The sequence below is a fragment of the Ambystoma mexicanum genome, chromosome 7q, assembly GCF_040938575.1.
Source record: "Ambystoma mexicanum isolate Mex_15411 chromosome 7q, UKY_AmexF1_1, whole genome shotgun sequence".
Lineage (NCBI taxonomy): Eukaryota > Metazoa > Chordata > Amphibia > Caudata > Ambystomatidae > Ambystoma > Ambystoma mexicanum.
In genome coordinates, this window is record NC_090941.1 from 247,946,397 (window position 1) to 247,967,203 (window position 20,807).

Consider the following 20,807-nt stretch of genomic DNA (forward strand, 5'->3'; position numbering starts at 1 on the left):
CGTGGGATTACAGATTGATAAATGGATCAATTCAGCCAACACGCTCAGAGTGCCGGACTTGTAGAATGCCATAATGGGATATTAAAGAATAAAATGGCGAAGATTTGCACCAATAGCAGTTTGAAATGGCCAGATGCCTTACCGATAGCTCTATTGTCCATGTGGACAACACAACAAATGAAATCTGGGCTCTCCACCTATGAGATAGCGATGGGGAGGCCAGCTAATATTTGGAACATGCCCAAGCCCAAGCGAATGAAAGACGCGGAGCATTTGCTCCTTTCTGAATACTGTGACCAGTTAACTCAAAACTTGTATTTGATTTATCAACAGGTGCGAGAAGCCCTCCCAGTAAAATACGAGGGGCCAGGTCAGCGACTTCAACCTGGCTACTGGGTGCTCACCAAGGTTTTTGAAAGAGCATCCTGTCTCGCACCACGTTGAGAGGACCATTCCAAGTCCTGTGGCCACATAGACCACGGTATGAGTAGACGGAAAGAAACATTGGATACATGCGACGCACGTTAAGAAGATAACTTTTCCTCTGCCGCACAGCGAAGGAGAAGAGAAAGAAATTGTTCACTTTGTTCCTCATCGCAAGCCCGTTCTAACTGACACCAAGGGTGTTCCGTAAACCCTTCCTGAGCCCATGGGGCCTGGGCAGATTGCTGCTTTGCCTTTGAATTCATCTTCAGATCTTTCTGCATCATTGAGCAATCTTGCTTCTGTTTCACCACTTCCATCAGGAAGCGATGACACTTTGTTCTCAGATCACACCATACCTGGAGTCTTGAGGTACGATCTGCGTCCACGGCACTAGACTTACAGCACAGCATCAGCTGCACGCACAAGAAACTACCATTGAGCTAGTCCTTTGCCACGCTCTCACTGAAATGGACATGAGTGGCAGGGACCAGCAAAGTTACCTTCAAGCAAGATAGGCCACGTGGTCAGGGGCCACCGACGGATGAACTAAAGGAGCCTGACGGAGAGGCTTCTGAACGGACTCTGAGAAAAAATGCCCTTTTCTAACTCTACTCGTACAGAGCAAGCTATTGGTCTTGTGGCTGACAAAAAAATCTGATTATCAAAGATCATGATCCTTGAGGACTCATTGATTTCTTGTCACAATGTTAATCAGTCTGACAGTTTTATTTTCGTGTGGGTTTTGACATTTAGAAAGGATGTGTCCACTTGAGACTTTGTTACCAACTGAAATTGTTCCCACTATGTCTTCACCTTTCATGCATCTGCACACTCTACCTCCAAGGGATTCCCAACACAGACAGAGTTATCACAATAACACATTCCTATTAATCATGAACGCCACCCGTGCGATTCTAGACAAAACAAATTGCTGGGTATTTTCACATTTGCCACAGCATGTGGAAAAGATGTTGGGTTGGTATATTCATCCTCTTCCTTTGACTACTGCATGCTACGCCTCACTGAGGGCAATATTCTTTGGTCATTGGAATTACAGTATTTCTGGGAACTTCAATGGGACTAATCTGAACAAATTTGAAAAACAAGTCCTGACATCTTTGGGATATTCCCTTTTTGCAAATAGGAGCAAGTTCAATGTTGCTTCTATTAGGCCTTCCGATAGACTTTCTAGACGTTTCCAATTGCTAATTTCTTTCAAGATAGCTCCTGTAGGCAAACAGGATTCCATGCCTCCTTCCTACACTATCAATCATAGCCCCAACTCTGTTTCCTTATGTATACAATGGGATGGTTTTCAGCCGATGGGTACATTTGAGTGTTGTACACAACATTGCAAAGCTAACTAGTGTGGACAGACCTTTGTATGTAGGGGATACTGTTTATTGTGTCTGTGGCAATGAAGCTTATCCTTGGCTTCATAGAGTTTGGCAGGGTACTTGCTGCTTGAGTATCTTGTTACCAGGGGTATATGTAGCTAGCACCTCTGAGGTCTCTAGAGCTCATCCAAGGCGGGGCGAGAATGGTGATACCCCTTTGCAAGTTATAGGTGATGTGGCAAAATCCTTTGTACAATTTGGGGACAGATAATAAACTCTGAGGATATTAGGAGCCTAGCAAGAGTATTGGAGAAAACCATGAACAGAACCACCAATATACTATACAACATGACGCTGGAACAAAAAGCAATCAGATTTGTGGCCCTTCAGAATAGGATGGAGTTAGACGTCATCCTAGCAGAGCATGGTGGGGTATGTAAATTGGTGGGATCTGCTTGCTATGTTTTCGTACCTGACTCCTCCCCTACTATATTCAAGGCAATACAAAATCTTCATACCTTGAGTACAGAAGTACATGTGCCTGAGGGAAACTGAGATCTTAGTGCTTGGTTTTGGGACTTTCTACGTTCATGGGGCTGGAAGCTCTTTTCAGTCTGAGTGATTGTTTTTGGTGTTCTATTGTTTTGTTGTTGTTGTGTACAATGTCTTCCTGCCAAAGGTTTGATGTTAGGAGGATGTTGTGCACAAACTATAGGTACATTAGGACCAAAGGTACATGCGCCCAATGAAATTGCTAACGTTTTTGTAATGAAAGATATCACTATCAAGGATCTTATGGCGATTGATATTTCTGAAGAATGTGATTCAGTATGTACGGACATTGAGGTGTGGGGTTTTGAGTAAAGCCAATGTTTGAGTAATGCTCTTGGCTTAGGCCAAAATGAGGGTTTGTTAAACTGTAATCACATATTACTGCCTTAGTATGAATATTGGCCTAAGCCCTTTCACGTTACACAGAAAACTGCATCTGAAATGTTTCGCTTTTCGATTGATGTCACTGGGATTTTAAAAATCATCCGCCATTTTGATTTCAACTCCTGTTTCTGTGTTCTAAAATGGTGGACTGTGTTTTCGATTTGCAGTCGAGCTGAACAACCTTTGAGTTTTGTTAATGTTTAGGCTGACCGAGAGCAGACTGTTTGACCAATGAAAAGAAACCTTGTGACTCGAATGAACTGCCATCCAAGTGTTGTCTGCGCTCACAAGCCTCATCCTCATATAAACAATGAGACAATGGAAAACAAACTCAGATCGTGTGTTCTGGCTGAACTGCATTGTAGCGATTCTTGGAACAAGGCTTACTGTGGATCAGAGAACCAACAAGCATCATTGTAACTTCATGGACATGCAAACATGTTTAATCACTTGTACAATATTGTAATATTTGTCCTATGAACTGGGCACAAACTTTAGCCAGTAACTTATTAGCTTGGAGAGAGGCTGGACAATGTTTCAAAAACGGTATAAATATATCTGTGTTTGGATGTCCAGCACTCTCACCTCTCACTGTGTCTGCTGGTACATACTGCGAGGTGTTGGGAGCCAGATCGCTATCTGTTTTGCTTTGGTACTGTACAGTAATAAAAGATACTTGTATCTTTTCAACCTGTGATTGATGTATTTCATTTGTTGTACTAAGCCTCGATATTTCTTTGGTCTTTCAAACCAATCACTCACAAGGGCATTCAGGCAGTCAGGCAGCCAATCAGGCGCACGGTTCATTCAGACACTAACAACACAGAATGTGGATTCGAAACAAGCACTCTGCCATTCAGAACTACACACTGCATTCATACCAGTTTCGGGCAGGGCTGTCTTAGTCATGGTGTCAACCACCAGATACTAGACACCCATAACACGGAATGCGTATTTGTCAACACTCCATTCACCTAGGTCCCACCCCACAGGTGAACCCACAACATACAGTCATTGGGAAGGCTCCAGCCAGTCTGGCCTGGACTTCAGCACAACACCATATATGTAACTTCCACCCAACATCCAGTCAGGGGGAAGGGACAGAGTCAGGGCTTCCAGTGACTTTAGGAAAAGTAAAGTAACAGGCGATAGAAAGCAAGGGACCACAGGGGCCATCGTGTTTCATATCAGGAATCCACTGATTCCAATCACAGGGCATGGGCATCCCAAAATAGAGGATGCACAGGGCACCTCTCATTTCAGCACAGAGCTGCCACCAGCCTGCACCCTGCTCTGTGGGCCACACACATGTGCCCAAAAACATACTCTCACCCATGGGTGCCATAAGGGTATCCCAAGGGTCTGTTCACTAAACCAAAAAGAGGAAAAACCGCAGCGCAGGAGTCCCACATGAATGCTGGTAGCCAGGAACCAACTCCCCTCCAATTGCATAATATAAATTCCAGCGGTTACATAATCAGTAATGAAAATGCAGTGGGCTGGTGGCAGTGGAATGGTAAGTGCAGACATCAGGTGTCAATTGCTGGTAGTGGGTTGTAGGGATACAGGAAACAGCCACCAAGTGTGGGGGATGGCAGATAGACAGTGCATGGGTTCAACTGGTGGCTCAGAGTCCTGTGTCAGAGATCAGAGTGTGGGTAGGTGACTAGTGCATTTTCTCAGTCATCCAGGACTCCAGCAGGGGAGAGGAGGAGAGAAAGCATAACACATGAGGAAAAAGTAACTCCAGACCCAGAGAAGGTTCACCTCCAGTTCCATTGAGGCAGGAAGGCTGTACCAGAATGAGGCCCCAACTGAAGATAGGCATTAACCACCAACTAATTGCTATGAGAAGCTGCTGACCCTGATGGAGTTGAAAAGGGATGTTTAAAGACAAAGAGAAGGAAGCAAATTTGGAAGATGGAGTTGAAGGAATTGCGGCCCCAGGACCTGCAAGGCCTTGTGAACAATGCACAAGGTTTGGAAATTAACAGTCGTAGCCACTGGGAGCCAATGCAATCATCACAGTCCTAGGGAGATACAATACCTGGCCCCAAGACAAAAGGACAATTCCCACAGTCCAGTTCTGGATGAGTTGCAGAGGGAAGAGAGTAGAAGAACAGAAATCTTGGTAGAGGCCACTGCAGGAGCCCACCATAGGAATGACCAGTCCTCTGGAGACTGTGAGCTTCTGGGGGAAGGAGAGGAAAGGAAGAATACCTCTGAGGAGGTGCAGCTGGCAGGGTGACCTCTCAGAGATGTCAGAGATGTGAGGAGAGAAGGCAAGTGTGGAGAGGAATATTATCACATGCTATCCACCATCACAGGTTGGATCAGGAAGAGGGCCAAGAGAGGCTGGACAGAGAGTGACATGGAAGGAGTGAGCAGGTGTGGTGATGAGGATTGTCACTGTGTGCAGCACATCGTTCGTATGCAGTCTGCAGGACAACAAGCATGTGTCAGTCCACCATGACATGGTACACCCATGGCAGTCAAATAAATGCAGGCAGAACTGCCAGACAACCATAACACTTCATCCAAGTGTTAGGGAGAATTCTCTTCTAACGCTAATTTCCCTTACCTATAGAGTCCCCCAGCAGCTTTGATGGATTTGAAGGGTTTATTTTTTTCTCCTGCTAAGAGGAGACTCTTTTTCCCACTCTTAGACATATTGCTGCTGTGTGTTTTAGGCTATTTTTGTGCTTATGGTCTATGGGGTTTTTCTCACCCTCATAGGTATCATCTTTTTATATGTGTGTTACACAGCACCCTCCGTGCAGTAACACACGGGTGTCATTGTGACCCCCAAACATATACTCCATACCCTGGGACTGACTACAGTCTCCCAGGGCATGTAAAGTCCCCATTGACTTTACTAGTCAATAGTTATGAACAAAACCAGTACAACCCATCATACCATGGAAGTACTGGAAAGGGTTGATCGTTTTTCCCTGGTGTTCATTTTCAAGAGTGTATCGTCCAGTCCCTCTCTCCAAAGTTTCTGGCAGGTGGCAGTGGTTACTACCGTAAATATTCGACTGCAAATATGTTCCTATGGGATTTTCCCATTGTTCGAGGCTACCACTTTTACTGACAGCCTCTAACATACCGCTGGTTTATTTTAATATTAACTTTACTCCGGTCATTTTTTATTGCCAGATCATTAATAATATGTCTTTCTTGTGTCTTTCTCTGAAATCCTAACCCAGGTCGGGGATCCTTTGTTCGTCCTTTTGGTGGGCTTCTGCACAGAAGCCCATTTTTTGGCGCCACTGAGTCTGGGGTAGACAGGATGTGTGGGAGGGGGAATAGGCACCCTGGACAGGGTTACCTAGGCAACCCAAGTTGCACTCTTCCCTGATAGGCTGGGGGGTTATTCCGCCAGGATAGCCACCCCACTCTGTGAGTGACAGCTAGGCTGTATGAATGGGGTTTTTTTCTGCATAAAAGCAGGGCTCTGAGGACTGGAGGACAAGACGTCACCACTGGAACTAAGAAACCCGAAGAGGAGAGAAGCTGAAGACATCTGCAACGACTGAACCACCGGTGAAGCCCTGCTGCAGATCCTCACCACTTTTCTCCAACGACTCGAGAAGATCTTCACCTGCAAGTGTCTTCTTCCCTTGGGCTGGTGGGGCCAACCAGTTTGCCAATTGCCTTCCAGGACCTGCCTTGGTCGAATCGCCAGTGCCAAGCACTAGTAGACCGGATAGCCAGGCACCCGTCCACCACGACTGCCATTTAAAGGAGCGTACCTTTTATTTCGTTTTGGCAGCATCGCGGCTGGCTTCATCCCTGGGCAGTGCAGTAACTTGAATCTTCCTCCATGACGAGAGCCTCCCTTCCTCTGCTGGATCTCCCGAACTGCAGTAACTGCCAGGAACTACCGCCACCGCAGGATCCTCTTCCACTTTCAAGGTACATTGTTCCGCCAGGCCTCCCGTTTCGTTGGGTACTGCTAAATGTGTTTTAAATCCTTTACTTACCTTCTGGGTTGGCAGCCCCTATCATCTAACATTGTCTTTTTACATTTTGCAACCGCCTTTTCGAATCATTAAACAAAGACTTGACTGCAGCTACTAGAACCGTTTGATCCTGGGCACTTGCCTTGTACCACTGTCTCTGGCACATGCCTAATGACTCTGGCTACATCTGTTACAACTGCCTTCTCTAGATTGCTTTTCATCAAAAAATGTGTTGGTCCACCTAAACTCTTATAACCACCTTTCCTTCCCTCTTGAAATATTGCTGAAGTGCCATTTTGCTCGGTTTTCTCCTAAGTATTGCTTTTGCTAAAGTACTGCCTTACCTAACTTGTTCACAATCCAATTGGGAAGTGTTGCTGGTGTGTTTAGGAGTCTAACCCTGTATGACCTGTCCTTTCCCTCCCTCTGAAGAAATTGTTAGAGTGCCATTTCTGCTTGATTTACAGTGTGACGTTTTGCTCAGTTTTCACTCTTGCTCAAACTTGTCTACAATTTAAATAGGGAGTTGTGTATACTTTTTTGACTGTTTTAACTTGCTTTAATGATAGCGATTTGTGTGTTGAACTTAAGAGTGTGAAAAATAAATATATATAGTCTTTTTGATACAAAGCTTTGTTCAGTGTGTCCTTGTTCCATAGTGCTGTAGTCCTATTGTGTAAAACCTGAAAACTGCTCATCTCCCTCTTCAGATAAGTCTGACTGCTCAGCCACAGCTACCAACTAAATCTGTGTGTTCCAGACTGATACCAAATGGGATGTATTGCATATACCTGTAGTCCTAATCTTCTGTAGTGCTCCCTAAGGGAACTGCATAGGATTCTGCCTAACACTGGTGTACACCGGTGAGGATAAACGTATTGGATTAACATTTTAGAGTGCTGCTAGTACCTTGGTTCAATTAACCACAAGGCTTAACAATCACTAAAAGTTAATTAAAAAAAATCAAAGATGGAAAGTTATAGCCAGGAGACCCTCCTTGTAAATACTGCTGATTATTTAAGGGATCTTCGCAGACAGAAAGGTCTTCCTGTCAAAGGCAAGAAATCAGAAATGATTGAAAGATTGTTAGAAAAACAAAGACTGGAGAGTGAGGCTGTAGTGCCTACTCCTCCAGCATATGTAGCAAACCTTGAGGATGATAATATCGATGATGTTATTGTTGAAACAGATGAGGAAGAGGATGCTAACAATGTAACCCCCACTGTCCCTCTGCCTGCTCAAAGGCCTCAAGCTTTGGCTACCGGACCATTGTCAGGTCCCACATTAAGTCCTGCATTTATCTCACTAGATAAATGATACTTGAATTCAAAAGAATTAGTGCCCAAACTGAACAGAAACACCAGGAACTGAGGCTCAAAGAAATGGAGCTCAATCATGAGCTAGAGATGAAGAAATTGACTTTGGAAAATGCTTCTCACCCAAGATCCTTTGGATCTTCCAGTCCAAAGAGATCCCGGATGCCTAAAGAGATTGTGGGTATGTATGAACCTAAGTTGGATGTGTTAGATTAGTTAGCTATGTTTGAATACAATCATGGGCTCCAGGAAATCACAGCGAATCAGTTGATCCCCTGGTTATTCTCTAGGCTCCCCCCTGTTGCAGCTGATGTGGTAATGGAGTTGGGGTAGGTGGATAGGATGGACTATGAATGTGTGAAACTAGCTTTGATAGCTAGATTTGGGAAGACCCCTTCCCAGTACCTTAAGAGGTTTAGGACCCTCAAAAAGCATGATGTTACCCCTTGGGCTACCTGGGTGTGTGAGTGTTTGAAAAACGTAGATGGTTGGATTAAGGGTTACAAAGTTAACACTTATGAGGGAATGAGAAATCTTGTTATGTTGGAGTCTATTTATGATGCCTGCTCTCCTGAGCTCAGAAAGCACTTGGCTGATTCTTAGGAAATGGATCCTAGGAAGTTAGGCAAGGCTGCTGACTTGTGGGTTGCCAACAGGGCTACTCACAAGGAATCTGGGGCAACTCAGAAGAAGGATGAGGGAAAGCAGCCACCAAAAGAGAACCAAGAGAATTCTAATACCTCCCATCCCAAAGAGGGCCACAAACAACAAAATAGCCAGGGTAAGCCACCTGGGACACCAGATAGGGCTAGTGAACCCTCTGGGACCCAACCAGTGGTAGGTCAGCCGAAACCCCCATTCCAGAGAGCGTTTGGGAAATGCTATGTTTCTGGGTCTACTGACCATGTAAATGGTGATCACAGTCTCATTAGCCTTCTCCCCACAGGAAGAAGTACAAATGGCTAGTGGCATTATGAATGTTTTGCTGAAGCACCCTTGGGTCTTCACGCAGCAACTGTATCCTTAGAGGCCATGGGTCTGGTTAGCAAACAGAATAGGTGTGTGTATGACTCCCTTCCAGAAAACTCTAAAGTGTATTACATGGACAGTGTTCTTGTCACTGGCCAGGATACTCCTGCCAGGAGAGACACTGGGGCCAGCAGAACAGTAGTGGATAAAAGCTTTTTCAAGCCTGAGGCTGTTGCTAAGGCACCCAAATGTCCCATTAAACTTTCTGGAGGGCCTGTCCAATTGGTTCCTATTCTACCAGCCCTCATTTAGTGTAATAACATGACATTGAGGATTCCTGTCAGTGTTCAAACTGAGGTGCCTGTGGGAGTCTGTTGGGGAATGATCTAAAAACTCTAGGAGTAGTATGCAGTACCCCAGGCCTCCCAGTATGGAGAAGCAGAACCAAACCAAATTGGCTAGAGGGGCTAGAGGGGCAACCTTAAGGTACCACTCTGAGCCTGTGGGAACCTCTATTGAGACCCCCACTGAAAACCCTGATGTTAATAAGATGACCTCTAACACAGGCAAATCTGAGGCTAGAATGTTAGGGAAATGGGTGTCTTGCGTAACTTGTTCACAATCCAATTGGGAAGTGTTGCAGCTGTATTTAGGAGTCTAACCCTGTATGACTTGTCCGTTCCCTCCCTCTCTCTGAAGAAATTGTTAAGAGTGCCATTTCTGCTTGATTTACAGTGTGCCGTTTTGCTCAGTTTTCACTCTTGCTCAAACTTGTCTACAATTTAAATAGGAAGTTGTGTATACGTTTTTAACTGTTTTAACTTGCTTTAATGATAGTGATTTGTGAGTTTAACTTAACAGTGTGGAAATAAATATATATATTTTTTATACAAAGCTCTGGTCAGTGTTTCCTTGTTCCATAATGCTGTAGCCCTATTGTGTAAACCCTGAATACTGCTCATCACCCTCTTGAGATAAGTCTGACTGCTCAGCCACAGCTACCAACTAAATCTGTGTGGTACAGACTGATACCAAAGGGGATTTATTGCATATACCTGTAGTTCTAATCTTCTGTGGTGCTCCCTAAGGGAACTGAATAGGATTCTGCCTAACACAAAACAGCATGCACATGTCCTGGACGCACACGCATCACCACTTACCAGACATTCCCTCATAAATTGGCAGGTCTCCCACTCCTTGGATCTGCTCCAAATCAATCATATCTATAATGATCTCTTCATGTTGAGTGAGTTTGTCCTCTCGTGGTGACCCACATCCAGTCACCAGAGTAGAGGCTTTGGCGGCACGCAGCTTCTTTTTCGCTCTATGCCGGAGGTCATTCCAACGCTTCACTACCACAGGGGTGGTGTGCCTCTCATTGCCCAAGGCGTTGATTCTATCCATGACACGCTGCCAGTGGGCCATACGCTGAGCAGGTGTATGTGTGCTCCCTGCCCATATGAGCCTGTCATGTTCGTGTTCCCGCATGTAGTCCACGAGGATCTAGAGTTCCTCATCATTGAAGCTCCTTTTCCTCGACCTGTGGGTCTCCTGTGCCATACCTTGGGTTTGAGCCTGTTCTGCTAATGCACGCTTTTCCTTCTTGCAAGGTTGTGCAGACCCTCAGTGGCTGGGACCACTTGGGTCAGTAGGGGCTGGAGCATTGGTGGACTGGGCTATGGCATCACCCACTGATTCTGGGACAGTAGGTTGCTTTTCAGGTATCCGTACCTAGGTGCTGGTGCCAGGACATTTCACCACACGTCCCTTCCCCGTAGAGACAAGGACCTCTGCCCCTGGGTCCAGGGTCTCGACCACTACAGGCCTGGCTGGGGGACCCTGAGCCTGGGTGGTGGGTAATGCAGCTGCCCCTGCAGCTTCCTGACCCTGGCTGGTGTGGACAGCAGTTGACCCTGCTGCTCCTGTACCCCGGGTGCAGCGGACGTCAGCATCAGCTGCATCTCCCTGACCCCATTGGGCGGGGGGCATAGCTCTCCTTGCATGGCCCAGGTCACCTCGGACACCTCAGACACCTTGGCCACCTCGGCCACCTTGTCCACCTCGGCCACCTTGGCCACCCTTCCCACTTGTTTCCCTCCCACTCATTGCACTGATGAAATGGCGTAATGGGTTGCGCAGTTATCAATTGTCCTGGGCAACTTCAGTGAGGGGGCAGTGTACGTGATGTCAAACATACCAGTGTGCTCCAACAAGGCTCAATGTAATACCATGGCAGAAAAAAATGGCTGCATAACGCACAGGCACCCCAAAAATGAAAAATATGTGTACGTGACCCCTCGGTAGCCCACGTGAAATGAACAAACATTATGCAGTACGCTGTGGCACCCAGCAACACAAAAAATGCGTAAGCCAAGTACACGTAAGGTACTGTGATGTTAAGAATGGGGGTATGCGACACACAGGGGCACCCGCAGTATGCAAAATGTATACGCGACTCACCATTATCCTAAAAAAAGGGGAAAGTACACGCGTGTGCACGGAGGCAAATCCCTTACCAAAACAAAAAGCTTGCACTGTTGCAGTAGTGAAGAGATTGTGTGGAAATGCTATTATCACCAAAGTCCACTATAACTCGCACAAGCGTGTTATGATCTCCTATGCACTACTTTATCCCAATCCTGAACACCAACGCCCAAGGCTCAGCGTGTGTCGCGTAACTTACGTGCTTAGGTCCTATCCTCTGATTTCATGCTAATGCACTGTTTTCACACGTGCAGGGTAACTCTGTTTCTGGCTGCCCACACAAATAAGACTGAAGACCCACGCTCCTGCCTACCAGCCAATTTACCTGCCTCCAACTGCCCTGAGCTGCCTCCTACGAGCTATCTGCTGCTGCCTGCCCACTGTGTGTGCCTGCTGCCCATGTGCTATGGAGAATTCTCACACAAGTGCTACATTCCCTCTACCTTAGAGCCCTCCAGCTCCTTTGCTATATTTTGGGGCTTTGAACTTTTCATTTTCAATGTGTTTTACTTTTGTGTTCTTTGGTTACAGAGTTTTAAAGCAACTCCACTGGCATCATCTTTTTCTATGTGTCACACAGCACCTTCAGTGCAGTGGCACAGGGGTGTCTTTCAGACTCCCCAAGGTTTAAATATCTTCCCTGAGACTGACTACTGTCTCCCAGGGCATGTTAAGTTAAATTGACTTTACTAGTCTCTTTAAATTTACCGGCCCAGCACACCCTATCTTACTATAAAGTGCTGAGGGGGTTGCTTAGCTTCCCCTGAGTCAAAACACTCATGTAACAGTAAAATGTTAGATTTTCCTATTTTGGTTGCAGTGGTTTAGATCAACGACCATGATTTTTCACGACCGCTAACAATGGTAGCTTAAAATCAGGGGTAGCCATGTTTTCCAATATGGCGCCCCAGACCTATCTGTAAAAACAGACTCTGGTCATCTTTTTTTGACTTTTCTTTTAGAAAAAGTCCTTCTTGTGTGTAACTCTGCGTGCCAAACCAGGGTTGGTCCCTTTCTTTGTGCCCTTTGGCGAGCTTCTGTGCTGAAGCCCTCCTCTGGTGCCAAAGTGTCTGGGATGAACAGCATTTGAGGGAGGTGCCCGAAACTCCTTGTGCTTAGTCTACTAGGAGACCTGAATGCACTCTGATGTGATTGGCTGGCTGACTGTCCGGCAAGGACAGCCACCCTGCTGGGTGAGTGACAGCCAGGCTGAATGAATGGGGGAAAACTATTTAAAAGGAGGTCTCTGGGACTTGGAAAGCAGAGTCAACCACTGGAATGAAAGAAACGAAGAGGAGAGGAAGGAAGAGGACTGCTGCAAATCCTGGACGACCGGTGAAGCCCTGCTGCAGGTCCAAATTGCCTGAAACTCCAACGACCGAGAAGCCCTTCAAGGTTAACTTCTTCCCTTGAGTTTGGTGGGAACAACCAATTCACAAGCCACCTGGACACCATCCTATTCTGGCTGAGTTTTCTTCAGAGTGATGTTGAAAACCGGATAGCCAGAGGGAAGGAAACCAGGGGGACGTTAAGACACTCAAACCTTAAACCGACATCTTTCTACAGCTTTTGGCCTCTCTATGAGGAGTGCTGGAACCTCCCGACGTCCTCCTTCTTGTCCCCACTACTGAAGCACAGGAACAACAAGATCAGCTCTAACTGCCAGGAACAACTGCCTCAGATACAGCTTTCTTCATTTAAAAAGGTACTGTGCAAACACCATCCGTAAATCTTTCCGGCCATCGAGAAAGTGTGTGAAACTTTCCTCAAATACGAAGGCTTGTCCTTCCCTAAACATTTGTCAAACCTTTCGCCTAGCCAAATTCTTTAAAAATCTGTGGCAAAGACTTAACTGTTATATACCAGAACGTTGCTAACCTATACAAAAGACTCTGAACCATTGACTTTGGCCCAGGCCTGTTGAGAAGAATTGCTGTTTGTATTTAACTGAAACCCTTGGCCCTGCCTATCAATGTATTTGGTCTGTCTATTCTTATAACCTTGTCTTTTCCTCCCTTTTCTAAGTATCTGAAGTGCCATTTTCCTCCTGCTCATTTTTTAGCTAAATTTCTTAAGTTACTTACCGGTTGTATTTTTGTGGTGTATTAGTGTGTGATATTGAGCTGCTTATGCTGGTGTAATGTTTTATAAATGATTGAGTAAATAAATGTATATTTATTTACTAAGAAACCTTGAGTAAGTGTTCACTTGAATCACTGTATTGGTTGGTCCTTTGTGTAACTTGTTCTACTGCTCACTTAAACTATTGAAATACATCTGGCTGCTCAGCCATGGCTACCACTTTACTGTGTAGTACAAGCTTGTACCAAAGCTGAAATTGTTCGTACACTTATAGTCCTAATTGCCTGTAGTGTTCCCAAAGGGTACTGCAGGTGATTCTGACTAACACCACGTGCCCTGCAATTTTAGTGCCTGCTGTAAAGCCATTGCCAGCGCTCCTGTCGTCGGACCTGTGACCACCTCTGCTGATCCAGAAGACTCCCAATGTGCCAGACCACCCTCCACAGCCCAGCCCCAGGACCACCTTGCCCACCCACACCTGCCTCGGGGGGTTGCCATGTCTGGACAAACATCTTCTGAGGCAAGTGACAACCCCCGGCAGCGAGGCAGAGGGCTGTCAGCTTCAGTGCCAGAGAAGTTGACATCCTGGTGGAGCAAGTCCTGGGGCATTATGATGCCCTCTTCCACGGACCAACGCAAGTCGGCAAGGAAGGACAGAAGATGATCTGGGGCGAGATCGTGGGTGCTGTCAATGCGAAGGGGGTGGCACCCCGGGACTACAACCATGTGCACAAGCGCTGGGAGGACTTCAAAGCCAGGACCCACAACAAGGCTTGGCGCTGCCTCAAGGCTGGTGTCAAACAAGTGGGGCACCGGGGCCAGTTGAACACCGACAACATGTGGGTTCTGGAGCGGTTCTACACAGCGCTGCATGCCCAGGTCATGGATTTGCATCTCCATCTTGAGTCGACTGGCAATTGTCCATGTGTTGGTGCCCTCCACAGTGCATGTGTATGTTGATGTGTAGTTGGAGTGTGCACCTTGACCTTATGGCAGGTATACCTCTTGTACTGATGTCTGTGTGCATGTCCCAGACAGTGCTGCATTTGTGTTCATTCAGGCATGTGTGATATCAACGATGTTACTGTTGCAATGTGTGATGTGCTGCAGCATGTAAAGTCATGCACGTGGTTGCTTACATGTTTCTGAGACATGGTTGTGTGAGAGGTGTGAGACATGGGTGCTGTTGTCAACATCATGGACATGCACGGTGTACATATGCATGTGTCTGAGAAGTGAATGTGTGACTGTCCAACTCTCCTGGATGGATGTTACTGGAGCATTTGATTGTGTGCTTGACTCTTGCTGCCCAATTGACATTGAGTGGGCTCTGATGTGATAGCTCTGTGCCCTGCTTCAGGACTGTCAGGTGATGCGTGTGAATGATATTTGTATGTCCTATGATGCATGTGAGGAGCATGCACAATTTGTAGGTGCTGACAGTGTTTTGTTCAAGGATGTGATTGTCTGTTGTGAAGGACAGACATGTGTGTGCAGGTGTGTTAATTCCACATACCTGTGTGTTGTGAAGGGTGATGATGGTTGTGACCTTTGCCAGTGCACTTCATGTGCACATGTTTTGTGCCAAACACACATAGGTACAGTACCCTGATGTTTGTATTCTTTGTCTCCCTATCCACAGCAATTTTGGAAGAAGAGGGTGGAGAAGGTGCTGTGGAGCAAGGAGTAGGGATGCTTCCACCAGGCACAGACACAAGACCTAGTCAGGCCCCCTGGTTATTTCATCTTCGGGGAGGAGGAGACTGGTGCTGCGTCAGAGTATTGGCCGCAGCGCTGAGTGGAGATACAAGAGGGTGATGGTGGTCGTGGACTCCTCAGCAGCAGGAGGGATAGGTGAGAATGCAGAGGAGCAATTCACTGTGGAAGACGCTGGGGAGGCATCCAGGTCGTCAGGGGAGGAGGAGGAGGCCGCATCAGCCCAGTCCATGGGGCCCGGCAGGGGTGATGAGGTGGGTGTTACTGGTGAAGTCCTGACTCAGAGGCAGGAGGCAATGCAGGTCACTGTCGAGGTGCCTGTGCCTAATCCTGCTCTGGCCCTGCCACTGCACCAGTATGCACCTGCAGGCATGCCCCAAGCCAGACCCTTCCGTAGGTGGCGGATGTTTCCACACAAACAGAAACACCAATTTGTGCTGATCTCACCATTCGAGACAGGGTAGAACCCTTGCTAGCTGGTATCTCAAGGCGTACAGGCATCATTTGTGATGATGTGCAGGCTTCCATTTGTGGGCTTGCACATCATCACAATGAGGTCTGTCGTCTCCTGAACTGGCTAGCTCATTTCCTGGTCTCAATTTGGGTGCATGGGCTGGCCACTAATGTAACCAACTCCTCATCTTCCTCCACAGTTCGCCAGTCATCCTCTCTGGCGTCTTCTGGCCCAGATACCACCAGGGCCCCCTGTGTACCTGTCCAACCTCCAGCGGCCCGTCTGGTGGAGATCACATCCCTGCTAGATTCTGGAGTCAACATAGGATCAACCCAGGTGGTCACTACACCATTCCAGCCGACGACAGGAGCATTGGCAATGGAGGGAGAGCAGGCACCAAGTAGCAGGGCATGTACATGACGGCCGAGGTGTTGTCATCATCCCGGAGGCTGTCCTTAAGGAGCAGGAATTAGGCAATTTGGTAGCAGCAGGTTCGGAGTAGCAGGTTACAAGACACAGGGCATAGCATCTCAGAGAGTCAGGTATCGGGCATCAGGCCGGTTGCCAATGTTGACTTTCGGCAAAGATGTCTTCTGTGTTGGAGCGTTTGGGGCAGCAAATCGGGGGAGAAAGGGAGCGGGCACAGGAGGCGAAACTCACCATAGCCAGGGTGGAGATTACACTGAGTCGGGTAGAGAGGTGGGCTGAAGTCCTCTAGGAGACTTGCAGTGAGTGGGAGGGGATGGAGAGGACCATGTTGGAGTCCCTGCAAGCCCTCGAGGTGAGAGCGGAGGCCCGCTTAGGGGAAGTGGACGAAGTTTTCGATGATGCCCTGGCTGAGACATTGAGGGAGCTTGGTGAGGATAAGGACTAGCCCTCTGCCTTTGTAAATAGTTATTACATGTCCACGGTAGTGGCCATGTAGCGATGGTTAAGTTGCTGTTTCCATAAGAAGAGCACTTTTTGGGCGGCTTATAACTTCGCTCCCCCTGGACGAATATTAACCAAACTTTGCAAAAAAAAGTATATGGCCCACTCTGTTGAGGATTCGTCCGGGGGGGGGCAAAGTTATAAGGGGGTCCCAAAACTTTTTTTTTCCCATAGACTGAATGGGGAAAAAACTTTGCTCGTGCCTACAGCCCAAAGCGCTAGACGGATTTTCACCAAATTTGGACCAGGAGTAGCAGCTTGGTCCCGAAAGCGTGCTTTTGCAAATTTGGTGAAAATCCATCCAGTATTTTTTTTTTAAATGACCAAAAAGTAGATTAAAAAAATGAGTGCTATCTGTGTTCGGTCCGCGGACACACTTACCTGTTCACTCCGCGGACAGTGTCCTGATTGGACAATCGGCTTACGTCATGTCCACGGACATGCGACATGTTCGCTGATTGGACGGCGTAGAGCATGAAGCGCGTCACATTTTCAGTAGCGCCCGCCATCTTGGAATCGCGGACGTCCGCAGACAGCGCGGTGAAACTTGGTTGAAAAATTGTATTTAGTAGAGTGTGTTGGTGTGTAAGAGTATTTGGGGAGGGTGGGAGTGTATGAGATGGGTGAAATCTTTTTTTATGTGGTAGACACTCTTGTTGTGTTAGATTTGTTTGCGGACAACACGGCTGTTCTCAAATGTTCTAAATAAACTAAATGGGGGTGTTCTGAGGATGCAATATGTGTCCGTGTTGTTCGCAAGAAAGCTGAAACTGTTTTAAGAACACTAGCGGTGTCCTGAAATGTCCTTAAGTAAACAAGTTGGGGGTGTCCTGAGGGCGCTGTCCGTATTGTTCGCTGGTAAGTTGAAATTGTTCTAAGAACACTCGCGGTGTCCTGAAATGTTAAATAAATAAAATGGGGGTGTCCTGAGAACGCGGTGTCCTGAAATGTTCGTAAATAAATAAAATGGGGGTGTTCTGAGAACGGTATGCCTATCCGTTTTGTTCGTAGATAAGTTGATAGTGTTCTAAGAATGCTCGCGGTGTCCTGAAATGTTCGTAAATAAACAAAATGGGGGTGTCCTGAGGACGCTGTCTGTATTGTTCACTGGCAAGTTGAAAGTGTTCTAAGAACACTCGCGGTGCCCTGAAATGTTCGTAAATAAACAAAAAGGGGGTGTCCTGAGGACCCTGTCCGTATTGTTCGCTGGTAAGTTGAAAGTGTTCTAAGAACACTCGCGGTGTCCTGAAATGTTAAATAAATAAAATGGGGGTGTCCTGAGAACGCGGTGTCCTGAAATGTTCCTAAATAAATAAAATGGGGGTGTCCTGAGGACGGCATGCCTATCCGTTTTGTTCGTAGATAAGTTGATAGTGTTCTAAGAATGCTTGCGGTGTCCTGAAATGTTCATAAATAAACAAAATGGGGGTGTCCTGAGGGCGCTGTCTGTATTGTTCGCTGGCAAGTTGTAAGTATTTTAAGAGTACTCGCGGTGTTCTGAAATGTTCGTAAAAAAACAAAATGGGGGTGTCCTGAGGACGCTGTCCGTATTGTTCGCTGGCAAGTTTTGAGAACGCGGTGTCCTGAAATGTTCGTAAATAAATAAAATTGGGGTGTCCTGAGGACGGCATGCCTATCCGTTTTGTTCGTAGATAAGTTGATAGTGTTCTAAGAATGCTTGCGGTGTCCTGAAATGTTCATAAATAAACAAAATGGGGGTGTCCTGAGGACGCTGTCTGTATTGTTCACTGGCAAGTTGAAAGTGTTCTAAGAACACTCGCGGTGCCCTGAAATGTTCGTAAATAAACAAAAAGGGGGTGTCCTGAGGACCCTGTCCGTATTGTTCGCTGGTAAATTGAAAGTGTTCTGAGAACACTCGCGGTGTCCTGAAATGTTAAATAAATAAAATGGGGGTGTCCTGAGAACGCGGTGTCCTGAAATGTTCATAAATAAACAAAATGGGGGTGTCCTGAGGGCGCTGTCTGTATTGTTCGCTGGCAAGTTGTAAGTATTTTAAGAGTACTCGCAGTGTTCTGAAATGTTCGTAAAAAAACAAAATGGGGGTGTCCTGAGGACGCTGTCCGTATTGTTCGCTGGCAAGTTTTGAGAACGCGGTGTCCTGAAATGTTCGTAAATAAATAAAATTGGGGTGTCCTGAGAATGGTATGCCTGTCTGTTTTGTTCGTAGATAAGTTGATAGTGTTCTAAGAACACTCGCAGTGTCCTGAAATGTTCGTAAAAAAACAAAATGGGGGTGTCCTGAGGACGCTGTCCGTATTGTTTGCTGGCAAGTTGAAAGTGTTCTAAGAACACTTGCGGTGTCCTGAAATGTTTGTAAATAAACAAAATGGGGGTGTCCTGAGGACTCTGTTTGTATTGTACGCTGGCAACTTGAAGTGTTCTAAGAACACTTGCGGTGTCCTGAAATGTTCATAAATAAACAAAATGGGGGTGTCCTGAGGACGTTGTCCGTATTGTTCGCTGGCAAGTTAAAAGTGTTCTAAGAACACTTGTGGTGTCCTGAAATGTTCGTAAATAAACAAAATGGGGGTGTCCTGAGGACGCTGTCCGTATTGTTCGCTGGCAAGTTGAAAGTGTTCTAAGACTACTCAAGGAGTTCTGAAATGTTCATACATAAACAGAATGGGGGTGTCCTGAGGACGCTGTCCGTATTGTTCGCTGGCAAGTTGATAGTGTTCTAAGAACACTCGCTGTGTCCTGAAATGTTCGTACATAAACAAAATGGGGGTGTCCTGAGGACACTGTCAGGATTGTTCTCTGGCAAGTTGAAAGTGTTCTAAGAACACTCGTGGTGTCAGCTAAATGTTCGTAAATAAACAAAATGGGGTGTTCCGAGGACGCTGTCCGTAGTGTTCGCTTGCAAGCTGAAAGTGTTCTAAGAATACTCGCGGTGTCCTGAAATGTCTGTAAATAAACGAAAAGGGTGTGTCCTGAGGACGCTGTCCGTGTTGTTCACAAGCAAGCTGAAACTGTTCTAAGAACACTCGCGGTGTCCTGAAATGTTCGTAAATAAACAAAATGGGGGTGTCCTGAGGACGCTGTCCGTATTGTTCGCTGGCAAGTTGAAAGTGTTCTAATAATACTCGTGGTGTCCGCTAAATGTTCGTAAATAAACAAAATGGGGGTGTCCTGAGGACGCTGTCCGTATTGTTCGCTTGCAAGCTGAAAGTGTTCTAAGAATAGTCGCGGTGCCCTGAAATGTTCATAAATAAATAAAATGGGGGTGTCCTGAGGACGCTGTCCGTATTGTTCGCTGCCAAGTTGAAAGTGTTCTAAGAACACTCATTATGTCCGCGGATATTAAAAGTTCCCTTAAGGCATAGTTAAAATGTTTGACTTTATGGGTGTGATATGCTGTGATGGCTGTGGCCAGGGCATAGTCTTGGGAGCATGGCCATATGGCCATGCACTCAAGACTCTATGCCCTGGCCACAACCACCACAGCATATCACACTCATAGTGGCTTATAACTTTGGGATCCAAAAACAAATTTATAAGGAACAAAGCTATAATCCGCTATGGGTGTGATATGCTGTGATTGTTGTACTTTAATATACTTACTGTTTGTTTTAGTAACTGGAGTACATTTATTTCTTGTTTATTTCTGTGATAAAAGAAAAGATCATGTTAGTATTGGTATTTTGTAACGACTTACAACATTGAATAATCAACATTTTTTTTTGGACCCTCATATTTAGTACATTACAAACCAGTGTACTGTGCAATTTGCTCAGTTTCTGTGTTTGTTGCTAAAATCATTGGGTCTGTGGGAGAAAAAAAAATCCATTTTGGATTAAAAAAATCTTTTTTTTTATGCTACAGTCTATTTGTTTGTTTGTTTTCAGTGTTCACTTGTTGTTTCTGGCTAATGCTCTATATATTGGCTTGTTGCAGATTTTTGGAGCAGTTACATATCTTTTATTTGTTTGGATATTGTAAAATTTTGGAGCAGTTAAATACCAGTTGGCGTATTCGAACTGTCTATTTTTTTATATATTTTAGTGGCATTGATTTATCTGTTTGGATATTGTAAAATTTTGGGGCAGTTCGATACCAATTGGCGTATTCTAACTGTCTATTTTTTTATATAATTTAGTGGTATTGATTAATCAGTTTGGATATTGTAAAATTTTGGGTTAGTTAGATACCAGTTGGTGTATTCTAACTATCT